The sequence below is a fragment of the Pipra filicauda genome, unplaced genomic scaffold (genome assembly GCF_003945595.2).
Source record: "Pipra filicauda isolate LSUMZ 115617 unplaced genomic scaffold, ASM394559v2 scaffold19_size4547281_pilon, whole genome shotgun sequence".
Lineage (NCBI taxonomy): Eukaryota > Metazoa > Chordata > Aves > Passeriformes > Pipridae > Pipra > Pipra filicauda.
This window is the reverse complement of record NW_024104309.1, coordinates 1,039,858-1,053,601: the sequence shown is the minus strand read 5'-3', so window position 1 is coordinate 1,053,601 and position 13,744 is coordinate 1,039,858. Positions and strand designations below refer to the sequence as shown.

Below are 13,744 nucleotides of genomic sequence, written 5' to 3'. Positions count from 1 at the left end.
ACTTTATCTCATTCTCATGACTCTCTGAGGAGGCCCATTTCTGCTCCATTGTTCTAGAACTTTGAAGGGTTGTCTGATGTTGAGTTGAAGGGAATTCCAGGGATATTTTAATGAGAGAACTAATATGTAGACTTGTATTTGTGTGCTTACTTATGTCTGCAGATTTGTTCTTGGGCAGACCAAGAAATTAGTACAAGCTGTTCCACTGAATTTCCAGTCATGTACTGCACAGATATTCCCATGAGTCAGAAGCAGTGTTGGAGGAAGTATTTTATCAAATTTCACCAGAATGGGGCACACAGCACTTGAAAATTAACCATACTTTTATTTTTAATCCTAGTACCAGTCCTACTTTCTCCCTAATTAAGGAAGATGAATGCACTTTTCTTGCATAAAATGAACTGAATCATTTTTGCAGCCATGTACAGGCCGCAGAAAAAAAATCACTTGGATAAATACATTAACATATTTATGTACTATATTTGTTGGTCTTTCACCCTGCACCCTCCTTAGTTAAGGGGTGTCTCATTAATCCCACTTCCACTGTGTGATTGTCTGCAGGGGGCTGCATAACTAAACAGCTCCATTCACTGCAGTCTCTGCCTGCAAATAGGCCATAGCACAACCTGTGGATAGGCCATGCAGTGCTAAGATCCCTGACAATTTTTGGTAGTCATCTTCCATTTCTTTTCTAACTATTTCATTTTCCCTTTTTTCCTCCACTTATTTCATCGTTTGGGGAAATCAGCCTTAAATCTTAAGTATCACAAAAGAAACTTGACCTGAGCCTCTGGTTATTACCATACAGGATTGCCATCCTCAGAGCAAAGTAATTTGTTCAGAGTTTTGTGATTTATTTTTTTTTTATTATTATTATTTTTTCTTTACATGCTTGAAAACTTCTAAGACCACTGAAGTCTGCATTTCTGTGCAGGTTCTTTTGTTCTGAAAAATAGATGGCCCTTGAAATAACTCCCTGCTGGTAATGGGAGCAGGCCAGTGTCACCTCGACACAGGAAGAAGTTTGTTCCCATTCTGCAGTACATTTATGACTAAGAGGAGTCAGGAATTCCTAGTGAAAGCAGCAGTACCTGTAGGGATCAATTCTTAATTTTTTTTTTTAACTACAAGGGCTTTGAGAGCAACTTAACAGACTGTGGCATGTAGCTATGCCATACTTTATTTATTTATAACTGTATCAGGCAGATTTACTGTGCTTTACCTCAAAGTAAGACATTTAGGTTTTATGAGTTTTAGCCAAAATAGATCAATTTTTGTATGGTGTGTACATGGACCTGAGTCTCAACATTCACAGGGTACTTGAATGTTGATACTTGTTTTCTGGGATTATTCAAATCTGAAGTTCACACTTACTCGGATGAAGATCAGGTAGTAAAGGCTGATCTGCTCTGTGAGGACACAGAGTCACCCTGGTAACATGTCATCCCAGTGCTGGTTGTGGGGTAACTTCAAACATGTTTGCAGGACTTCCTGCCACTGCTGGTCAAGACAGCAGCGAGTTATAAACCTGGCAGGCCATTAAACAAGAAAGTGTTGGGCTTTGCTTGTAGTTTGAACCCTTAATGGAAAAGACTTGGCTCCTTGTGTGGGTAAATGTTATTAAGGGCAAAGAAGAGGCTGCAATGACAGACAGAAGATGTAGTGAGAGGCAAGATGTATAGTTGGACATTCCCGTATGGTCCCTTCCTCTAGTCCCATTTTCTTTCTCTCTGAGGAAATCAAGACTGAACTTTCTCTCTGTGGTGGGGAACGACTTCAGATCCCTGTAACTGTCTCATTTTCCTGCTTAGAAATGCAGCACAGTCCTGTGGAGGAGCCTGCACTGCAGAGCTTCCCTAGGGAAAGGGGCAGGTTGGGAAATAGAGATTTCTCACCTCTGCCAAGATCAAACTGCTTTATAAAATCAATTGCTTTAAGACAGGCCATGTAATTGCCAGCACCTCTGCCAGGATCTGGGGCTGCTCCTCAATTAATGCAGTACTGGGACATTGTCCATAGTCCATTTGAGCCAGGGAGTTTAAGAGCATTGATAGTGCTGACTGTTGCATTTTAGGAGTACTTCCAGCATACGGTGTGATGAAAACAAGGCAGTTTCTCTCAGCATCTAGCCACCTGCTAAATAGCTTTTTATTTTCTGAATGCTTTTGTGGTATGGTTTTAAATAGTTTGTGCTCTCCTACTGGCAGTTAGGGATGTTGCGTCCCCATCTCTAATGCTCAGTTAAAGATAACGGTTTGCGGGGTTGGGTTTTGGGTTTTAACAAAGCCAAAACAGTACTTTGCTTTCTCTGTTTCCCAAATTGCTGGAGTTGCTCAGCTTTGTTGCCCATCCCCAGGTGCTCAGGATAGCACGACCTGTTTTCTGTTGGATAGGTGAGATGGCACCACATCTGGCCTGACTTCTGCTGGACCTGTGATGTCTGCAGCCTTTTCTGCTATTCATGCAATTATTTTTTTAACTGGGTTTTCTTCAAGCCACTGAATGTGTCTGGGAGTGGTGGCTGTAAGGGTATCTCATGAGTGCCATTGAATTCTCAGCTGATGAGCTCTATAGGACTTCTCCCTGTTATGGACATTGGTTTGATTAGTTTGTGACATGGACTGATTTTGGAGGGGATGGTTATCCAGGCTGTTGGTTTGAAATGGGTCATTGTGAAGAAGAAACTGTGCCTATCTTTCTTCATTTTTCTTTGAGTCAGATCCTTAACCTGAACATGCTCTCACATCCATACATTTGTCCAAGTGAATTATTCATGTAACGTGTGAGTGCCACCACTAAACCTCAGTGTTCTGCCATCTGTTAGTTTTTCAGTGCTATTATCTGGCTGCTGAATGTATTTTGTCTCATTTAATTTATATTAAGGTTTTAGAGGAATGTGTCCCCCTTTTCTGTAAGCTGATATATTCAGGGGCATCTTGTGGGCTGGATCTGTTGTCTCTGAAATCCTCATTGGAAATAACTGTCAGTTTGGGGAGGAGGTGTGTTTTATTACATTTTCTGTTTCTGTGTGGAAGCAGAGTGAGCCCTGAAATCATGAGAAGCCAAACCATGTGAGCTCAGAAATGAATGCTGTCCACAAGGGGAAGAAAGGGCCCAATTCACATTCAAAATGTTGTGTTGATTGAGGCTGGGAGAGGGAGGAGGAATTTAATATTGAGGGAGAAGAAAGTTATTTTGAGAAACATGTTTATTAAATGAAAAGAAATGGGGTGGTGGGTGAGTGGGAACAAAGAAGCACCACTTAGCTGTTGCTGCCATGGTGTTCCTGGTGGGGAAGGGGAAGGAGGTAGTTCTTGGGCATGCCAACTACAAGCCTCCTCTTCCTCAACAATGCCTTTTTAGAGTCAGCAGTTGCCTGAACTTCCTCTGCTCAGGCAAGGTTGACTGTTTGTACGTAAAGCAGGTGAACCACTTTGTCCTTGCCCAGGATGCTCACCAAGGAAAGAGGCAGGAGAGGAGCAACTTATCCTGTCTGACATCAGCCCTTGCTGCTTCTCCCTGCCTGTGTCAGGGAGAGCCTGGAGTGGTGCAGAGCTGCCATTGCTGGAGGGTGCTCTGAAGTGGAAATGGATTTCATGTCCATTGTGCCAGCCTGTTGGTATGCACAGAGCTCCCCAGAAACCATTAAACAGGGGAGCAAAGTATCTGGAAGTAGTGGGAGGAGAGTTAGTGCTGCTGTCAGCCTGATGCCTTCGACTCCCACACACCTCACCAGCAGCTGTTTTGAGATAAGGAAAATGTTTTTGACCTCAGAGGAGGCTTGAACGATGAGGATCTTATAATTGTTTGCTGCAAGGTTCAACAGCAGCATGCCTCTGGCAACTGCAGGTTTGGTACCCTACATGTGCTCTTCATTGCTCCAGAGCCCTGGACCTGTTTTTCATTGCTCTCACTAAAAGCAGCCCAGTGTGGCTCAGCGATCACCCTGGAGCTCTGGTGCAGCCACTGTTGATTTGCACAGGCTTTGCTTATGCATATGGAAAGATTGCTCACCTTTTCCTTATCCAGTTTCTTGAAGCTGAGAAAGGGGGAAGGGAAGTCATTCTTCTGGCTGAGCTAACAGAGACCTCCAGCACAAGGAATATTACCCACTTTATGCTGTTCCAGTGCAGGTACTGAATCATTCTGCTCTTTATACAAGAAGGAAATTTTAAATTTCCCTCTGAAGTATTTTGATTATTTAATCAATGACTTAAACCAAAAAAAAAATCTCTAGAGAAAAATAAAAACAAATGCTAACAAACAGTAACAGCACTGATGGGAACACAAATTAAAGGGACAGAGCAAGTGAAAATCTAAGCTGGCAAACTCTTGCCTTAGGACATTGTATATATAATGAGATGGAAGAATGCAGGCAGCCATAAACTCACCACTTATTTCTTTTTCAGATATGTGACATTCTCCTAGTTAAGAACAGAAATTATTATACAGAAACGTACTGTAGGGTGTTACGAGGAAGAGAAAGAGAAGAGGAAGCCTTAATTCATGTTGCATTTAATAGAGGAATGATTTAATAGGGCAGGTTTAATAAGCAGCAGTCCTGGAAATAGATCTTAAAATGGAAATGAAATACAAAATCAAACCCTGAATGTTGGTTTGAAATACAGTACCAATTCATGCAGTCCTTTCTTATTTTGAAGTACATGTCACAAGCTGTTCAGGGAGATGTATCCAAACCTGCCAGTTATATTTTTAATGGGTATTTTCCATGGTCCCAGACGCTCTGTGTGCTGCTGCTGTGTATGCTGATCTCTCACAGTGGTGGTCAGTTCTGCCCTCAAGTTCTATGAAGTTGCCCAAATGCAAAATCCTGTAGTTGTGGGTAGCATTGATGGTTCCGTTTGCCCCCGAATGCACAATCCTCTCCCAGCTCTCCCTCCACCCCTAAGGGTGTTACTATTGCATCTCTTTTATCCTCCTTTGATACAGATCTCCTGCATGACTGAGTGAGCTTGGTGACATTACTGTGCTTTTGTGGAAAGAGGCTTAATAAACTGTTCCTTGCCCTTGGAGAATTCTTCCTGAGGAAGGGTGGACTGTCTCTTTCAGGGCATCACGTACACTGGGTCATTGAATTCAAGTAGCAAAAGAAAAAAAACTAGGCCAAATCAGCCAGGCACAGCCAGATATCAGGTTTTAGGACCTGGGGCAGTCACAGAGAGCACATTTTTTTTCCTTTTTTTTCCCCCCTAAGGTTAAGAGCAGATCTGTTTGTATATATGTGATAAGATGGTGGGGGGTTGCAAATGCAGTGAAACATGTAAATGAAGGACTATTCTGTTGGATTAATTTGTTAGAGATCATTTTGGGAATTGAATGTGGTGATGTTAATGCCAGATGTACAGGTGTGCATTTTAACAACACTCTCACTACACTGAAGTGGCTAATGCCAACATAAAATACAGCAGCTTCAATGATCCTGTCACTGTCCCCCTGTCACTGTCCTCGCAGGGCTGTTGGGAGCACTGCTGAACTACAGCAGCTGAGGGCCCCATCTGTAAAACAAACACAGGCCAAGGTACAGGGTGTGGAAACACTTCTAGAGCCACAGGGTCCTCCCAGTGACAAGGCACAAAAGTGGCAGTCTCATTTTCCAGGTGCCCAGGCTGGTTTGTAGGGCTAATGATGAGAGCTTTGAGTTGTCAATGTGATCAAATTTATTGAGACAGAATAAAAGGAAAACAGCCATGATCCTCTCTCCATGAAGTCATGGAATAATTTAAGACAGAAGGGACCCCTGGGAGCCATGTAGTCCAATTCCCTGCTTCAAAGTAGACCCCTGTCCTCATGTTTGACCACCCTTATTAATGAAAAAAAATCCCTTTATCTCAACAGGCTTTCCTTTGTTGCGGAATGTGTCTGTCACCTCCCATCCTGTCACGGTGGATATCCGAGAACAGTCTGACTCCATCTTCTCTAGTCCCCTCCCATTTTGGAGTAAAAGGCAGCAATAATATCTTCTTTTAGCTTTCTCTTATGATGTCCTAACAAATGCTGTTCCCTCAACCTCTCCTTGTATGTAGTCTCTCATTTCAGATTGTTTTGTCAGATAATTGGCAATGACACAATTCTGCCATCAGGATACAGTGTTTGCATTGTTCACTCACCTCTGTCAAAGCTTTATCACATCCAAAATATAACTTAAAAATTAATTCATTCCTCTGTCTCTAGTATGCTCCTTAGCTTCCAGGCCTACTTTGCAGAAGGTCCCAGACTCCTGAAAACTCCTTTTCCGTGGAAGTGTTTAACAGTACACTGGGGGTGGACAAGACTTGTTGAAGGCTGTTAGCAGACTAGTAGTTCCCTAGGGATGGTGGCTTACAGTCCTGTGCAGATTTTTAAAAGTCCTTTTTATCCTAAGTGTATTAAAACTCTTCAGATTCTCACAAATGTACCTTCACTCCTCATTGAATCATCCCAGCCTGTGTTCACTTGTTTCCCAAGCGCCTCTGGTTCCTTATCCACTGTAACTGCCTCAAATCCCTCCAGGTGTGTCCTGATTGAGCAACCTCAAGTCAACCTCAACATCCCAAAGGACACCAAACTATAGGGAATAGCACCAGAAGTCTTTGACAGGGTAAGGAATCAAATCCAGTTTTTTCTTGCATCCTGTTCCTTTTCTTGAAGCGTGAAATTACTCTTTTTACATCAAAGGAAATTCAGCAAACTCAAAGCCTGCCAGTTTATCCCTCGTAGTGGGATGACTTTGTCTGTGGCTCATGGGCAGAGAATTACATCTCCTTTTTGATGATTACATGGCTTTGGTGATCTCAGCATTTTACTTACCTAGAGATGTAAATGAATTTAGGATTTGCAGTGATTGTACTGCAATTCTACCAGTGCTGAAGAGTTTTCAGTAATACCTATTCAAAACAAAACGTGTTTTTCCTTCAAGGGAAGGTGTTTAGAGCTCATGTCAGAAGTGACCTTTGCAGAGGGCTGACCAAGTTCCATAGGAAAACCAACAGAAAATACCTACTGGGTCTTTTCTGATGTTTGTATTGTTCTGTTCTTAAGCAGTGTTACCTTGTGAGCGAGTCACTTCTTCATGTAGCATTGCCAGCTCTGACATTTGCAGTGTTCCCATAGCTCAGATCAGCTCTGAGCTTTTGCTGTTTGACTGCTACAAAGATTTAAACACCGGCATTTAAACATTTTTCCTATTGGTCTAATGTGTTCATGCAGTTCATAAACAGCAATGGTCATAAAAAGAGTCTGATGCTGCCTTTTTATGGCTATAATTAATCTTGCAGTTATTTCAATAGAAGAGAATAGCAGGAAAATGAAAGTTGAGTGTGTGAAGCTCTTGTATGTGTAATTATTTAACAGGCTATAAATATTGAACTACTAAAAACTTAAAAGGTTTTCAGAAATCTCAGGTAGCTTTTCATTGCTTAGTGTTTTGTTTCTTCTATTCTCTTGCCACTTGCTTTCTGAAATTCAGATCCCCTGATTTTTATATTTCTGTTTTTGTTTGTTTGTTGGTTTAATTATTATGGTTGATGTGAAAGGGAAATAATTTCTGGGAATCAAAGGCAAAACATAATTTGAAAATTGAAATGTTTTAATTGAATGAAGCAGTATTGCAGTGCAAGAGCACAGTCAGCAAACCTTTTCTTTCTTAAATGGGTAAATTACAGTGTGAGGAAAATAAGCGAATATCAAATGACTTCATTTTAACGTTGTTGCCATTAAAATAGCTTCTCCATTTCAGTATCATAATGAATTGTTTGTTGAAACTGTGATTCCTTGTTCCACCACCTTTTCCTTGATGGGTATTTTTCCTCTCTTTCTCCATTCCTACAGTTGTAGGATTGCGTTTTCATTCAGGACAAACTCCCACTGAAATCTTTTACAGTTTTAATAAGGGTCTCATGATACTCCATCCTGCTTCCTTGAGGATTAGGATCATGATTAAGACTAGTTTAATATGCAGTCTCTGCATGCTTTGGTAGATAATTTATGTAATTTAAACTTTGCACGGGAGATTTTTAATGCTCTGAAATGCTTCCAGTGAGATTGTGCTCTGGGGTGAGGGTCAGTGCCTGCACTGTGCACGTGGGAGGGGAGTGTGGATCTTCCCCTGAGCCTCTGTGGGATGCAATGGGAGCCTTAATCAGGGCTTTGCTTTAACAGTAGCTCCAGCCTCCTTTCTAGGGGCACTGTATTCAATGGCTATATTTGAAGTGACACATTTCAGCTCACCCTTTTTGTATTTTAACATACTAAACATCTGAAGAATCCTTGGCATTAAAATACAGAGGACTCAGTAGCTTTGTTAGACCTCACGTTTTACACGTTCCCATGGGAATGCACTCATGCCAGTTATTGCACTGCTTTTCTGGCTTTGGCTGCTAGGTAGTCATCCTACCATGTCATTTGAGCTCTCTGAGTTGTATGACACTCAAGTTATTGTAAGAACACTGAATCCTCTGTTTTGGCATAGAGGTTGCAAACACCAATCAGTCATTTTAGTGCAAACATAACCACGCTTCTCTCCCTTTTTTTTTCTGTGCAGGGATTAACATGTCTAGCATGTTTGACAATCAACACTTTCATTTCTAGCCCTTGCGTGTGCATTTATGTGGGTAAAATGATACACGTGTGTTGAGAAATGCACAAACACACACACCCCCAAGTCATTCAAGTATTTCAGCAGGGATATCAGCTCCATGTGGAATGGGAATAAGAAATAGCAATTAACGTACTGAATTTTGCTAGAACTTCTGTTTCTGCTTGAATACCTGCCTCTAGACATGTTGCAAGTGTCAAACTTGGAGATGAGTGGTGAGAACCAGCAGGGATATTTGTAATGAAGTCAAGGTGTAGGTGGTAAGGGAAAGTCTTTTCTTATCAGCCACAGGTCTACACACCAGTATTCTTGTGCAACAGCCCGAACACATTCAATTAAAATCACCATCTAAACTGCCTGTTCCATCCTCTGAAAAAGAAAACAGGTGGGGTTTCTTTGTATGTATATAAAAGATGAAGTGTTCACTCTGAGATAAGAAACACAATTATTTAATAGCAGCAGAGCCTTTTCAGACTTACTTTTGCACATAAAAGAGCGAGGACATACGAAATATTAAGTCTATGCTTGTCTGCTGAATGCTTTTTTTGCCCTGAGTTCTTCATGTCCTCTTGGTCCCTTTGAGCAGCAATTCATTTATTGGTACCTTGAACACCTCAGAAGAGTTGTCACTTCAGCATGGAAAAAGCAACATCTTCCTTGGGGGTGAGCTGGGATCGTGATGCAGCAGTGGCCTCTCTGGCCATGCAGGTGTTGCCAGCAAGGGTGCAATGGCTTCCTTGCAGCTGCTGGAGATGGCCTGACATGGGCTGGGACACTGCACTCAATTTTTCCTTTATGGTATGAGTTTTTAGGAAGTCCTGGGTGCTGTTTGATATATTCAGCCCTTTGACAGAACAGGGAAGAGATACCATCCTGGCAGATACAAGGTCAAATACCAATGTTGCACTGTACTGAGCCAGCTTCTCATTTTAATTCAAAAAAGATGCAGATTTCAGGAAGCAGGAAAAAATGTTTTACTGTGAATTCTGGCAGTTTCCTGGAGACCTGTATAATTTTTCTTTCTATGATTTTATCACTCATCTTGGCAGGTTTCATTATGTTTGCTCATCTAGGGACCTTTTGTGCCTTTATTTTCCCCCTGAACAAGGAGCACTTTTGCGACCATAATCTCTTTTACAAACGGGTCTGGTCTCAATGCTGCTCCACTCCTTTATCCTTTGTGTAATTTTGTCCCCCTAGCGTTCTGTGGGGCTTTTTCCTCCCTGTTTTGATTAGAATCGGAATAATCTCTGTGAACAAGAGAAAGAAAGTGAGCCTGGGAGGGAGGAAAGTGAAAGAGCAGCTGCGGATACAGAGACTCGGAGACCCCCCTGGGGTGTGCTGGGCTCTCCACGCAGTTGAGAGGCTTGTGAAGAGGCTGTGTGTTCATGGCTGTGTGCAACCAGCCAGCTCCTGATGGAGCCCAGCGTGTGGTCTGCGAGCATTCCCCCTTCCCAGTGCCCAGGGTACAGCTTTGCTGCTTGATTATCCAGGGAAAGAAAGGGAAGGAGTGACCTGAACCCCGGTCTCATTTGTACTCGAGTGCCTGCAGAAGTGGAGCTGCCGCCGCTGGACCTGATCTTCCCTGAAGTGTTTATTTATTGATACAGGTGTGTCTGTCCCGGGCATCAACTGCAGAGCTGCCAAAACACAGGGGGAAAGGGGCTGACTATCCAATTAGTAGCCTGACATGGTAGGGAGTTCCAGTTCTGGACTCCTCCTTATGACTCTGTAACTCAGTAACAGCAGCAGGAGGGAACAGAGGTGACAGTAAGAACATCGGAGGGGTCCCTCATCTGATGCCAGGCATGGCTTGAGGGTTACCCTTCATATACACAGAAAGGTGATAGATAATTGTATTCACATAGTTATTATAGATTTGGCAAAAATAGCCCGTGAGGGAGAATCATGCTGGAAAGTTGTTGAGATGCAGGTCTGGCAGTCAAAAACCCTGGGTTTTGTTTTGGCTCTGCTGCTGCCTTGTGGTGGGACAGTAAGTGAGTGAAGTGGTTAAAAGTGTCACCATCTGCAAAAAAATGGTGTAATTTTGTCAAAACTGCTCACAGAGATGCTACTATGTTATAAATAGGTGATTGGAGTATGTCTGTTGAGTATGTTCATCTTTGATGGACACTAGGTAATAATAGGGCTATAAATTGTGATTGGATTTTACCACTGGGTTAAAAGCTCTAAACTGTGGTACTCTTCTTGGACTAATTTCTTGCCATTTTTTTATTAACTGCATAAAAGTTGATCACATGGGGACATTTTAAGTTAAATGTTGCTCTATCGCAGTCCCTTATTTAAATTTTTTATCCACACCTCTTCAGTAAGATATTTTCTTAAGTTGCTGTTTTCTTAGAAGTGTAGGTAAAGAGTAAAGCCTAGACATTCACAAGTGCACAAGGAAATATGCATGGGCTCCAGGCTGACATTGCCAATAAATGCACCTTTTTTGGATGCTTCATTGCAGGCAGTTTCTCCAAAGCTGAATGCTCTAAATTAATGGCTTTTAGGAAGCAATTCCTTTTGCAGACTTTCCTTCTGTAGTGCTAGTGGGAAGGGGGGCATCTGGCCATGCCTGTGCTTTAATAATATGTGTACATGCATCAGTAGTTTAGTGAGGGCAGTGAGGTGCACAGGCTCTGACAAAAACTGAGCTTAAGCAACTTCTTCAAAACCATCCGTGTGAAAGTTTAAAAAAAAAAAAAAGTGGGAGTTTTGAATCTGTGTAGCCTTCAGGCACAGATCATGTCTCCCATATGTGCTCTCAGATTTTGCCTCTTGCTGTTCTACTGCATGCTGTATCTGGATTTATTGTCCTGAAATTTAAAGGTCACTATTGCTACTTCCAGCTGCTGTTGGACTGGGAGCAGGATTTTTGGGTTGTCTAGAAGTCAGCTCATCACTGCAGAGTAGCAGTTGGATGTTGTCTCAGTACCAGTCATGCTCCATTTAGAGTGTTTTGAGCTATTCCTTGTTACTTTTCATGAGCTGGTAATCTTGGTTGAGAAGGTTTAAAGAGAAATATTGAAGCAGAATTGTATGTCAGGATTATGAAAAAAAGTGAATTTTCATTGTTCTTTTTCCTTCCTTTTATTGTGATACTGTGCTGGTGTAAACATTATACCTTGTTTTATTTGAAATGCAGAATTATCCTTTGAAGCAGTACTTGGAATGAAAAACAGAAGAAGTAACAGAGCTAAACTGCTGGTGGCCTCAGGTTGCTGGTGGTCTGAATTCTGAGCACAGTTTGAGTCCTAATGTGCAAGATTTTCTGTTTATTTAATAGCAACCATTGCGCTGTGCTTGTGCATAACAACTTCTCTCCACCCTCCTGTCTGAGTTCTGCATTACAGATTCTTTCCACAGACTAGTGAGCAAGGAGTTTCCATGTGTTTCTGTTTTCCTCGTGAGATGGAAGCCCATGATATCTCAGCATATGGTATAAAATATTTATTAATGTTTTTAAAGGTTGACTTCAGGAGACAGTCTGTGATTTGACTGCATTTAGTAACATAAATCAAAGTCCTTTTCTTTTTGCATATATTTAAGAAGCTATGAGGAGTTAGTCATGGTGAGTTCTAAATATCAGGGAGACGACCACTGTGAGAACATTTCAAAGGGAAGTAGCTTGAAGCTGTATAATGGTGTTTAGAAAAGGCCAATTTAAACTAAATAAAAATGTTATCCCTGTTATACATAATAAATGAAGAAGAGATCTCTAAAATTGTGTAAAAGAATTAAAAGAAAAATATGTCTGGGATTCAGATTCCTGAGTAAAATGTGTTCAAATCAGGAAGGAACTTCACAACTGTAGGATGAGTTCTTACCTTTTCATAGCCTAGTAACAATTCTGCATCAGATTCTCCTTCACTTGGATTCTTTTCATTCATCTCCTATGGTATTGGTTTGGAAAAAGTGGTATCTTTTTTTCCAAAGAGTGTAAAGCAGCTGCCACTGGAAGCTGTTGTGTAACGTATGTTCCAGAAGGAGTGCTTGTGTCCCTGTCTGCTCATCAAATATTTTGAGAACTGATGTTTCTGGCTTTCAATACACATTTTCTCTCCTGAGCCAAATGAAAAATTTTCGTAGTTCAAACCCACATATGTGCTGACTTACTTCCTCTGTGTTGTAATTACTTAACCACTTTCCCAAACTTTAGAGATCTTCAGAGTTCCAAACTGGCTGAGAATGGGGAGGTTTGAAAGGGGAGGGAGGAACAGCAGCATGCAGGCCTCGAGTGTGATGATTCAGTGCACAGTGATGGCAGCCATGGGTGACACATGTCAGCACACACAACACATGGATGCACAAATCTGCCTTTTGAAAGACAATTACTACACCTGGAGCTCCAGCATATCATGAACTGTGTAGGTGTTGTCAGCAGAAACCATATTATGAACTGGACGTGGACAACAGAGAGTCTGGACAGACCAAGTCCTGTTGTTCTGATGATTGAAAGTCAGCAAGACCATGTCATGTGCTCTTCTTGAACTGGCTCACAAATTTCCATCTGATTTTCTGTATAACCTGGATTGTTGAGACTGGGCACTATTTCATAAAGGTGCTGGAATGTGGATGCTGGGGTAACTTGTAGGCTGGTCTTAGTCTTTTCTGTGGCCTCACAGTGTTACCTTTATTGAAAAGTCCAATGTAACCTGAAGTTAATACATTTGAATGTTGTTGTGAGCACACTTCTCCAGACACAGTCAATCAGGATGTTGGGGTTATTAAACATTAGGAAAAGAGTATTTTATTTTGATGATTTCACATGACTACTCTTGTTTTGGTTTGTGGTTTTTATTTGGTTTGTGGTTTTTAACCCAGCAGAATGAAGCACTCTGAAAGTATCCAGACATTTGTCATACTTCCAATTGCTTTTTAGGGGGTGTGTAAGAGATTATTTCCTTCACATTCTGAAGGTTATATTGGCTCAGCTCAGCTTTTGTATTAACTCCAGCTTGGGATCATGAAAAATGTGTGTTGCTCCAGGACTGGACTGTAATTGTGACACGGATCAAAATCTCTGCCAGGCTATCCCTTCCCTCTCCTCAAAGCAGATTAGCAGCCTGGCATCTGTTTTCTTTGGGGCAGATGGCACAGATGCCCACGGAGCAGAGGAGCTGACTCACAGAGGCAGAGCTGACC

General features: G+C 41.7%; 1 protein-coding gene across 3 annotated transcripts in view; it reads left to right on the top strand.

Annotated features, from left to right (window-relative positions):
* Window positions 1–13,744, top strand: part of LRP8 (LDL receptor related protein 8) — a 171,147-nt gene that overhangs the window by 106,615 nt on the left and 50,788 nt on the right. The window lies entirely within an intron of this gene.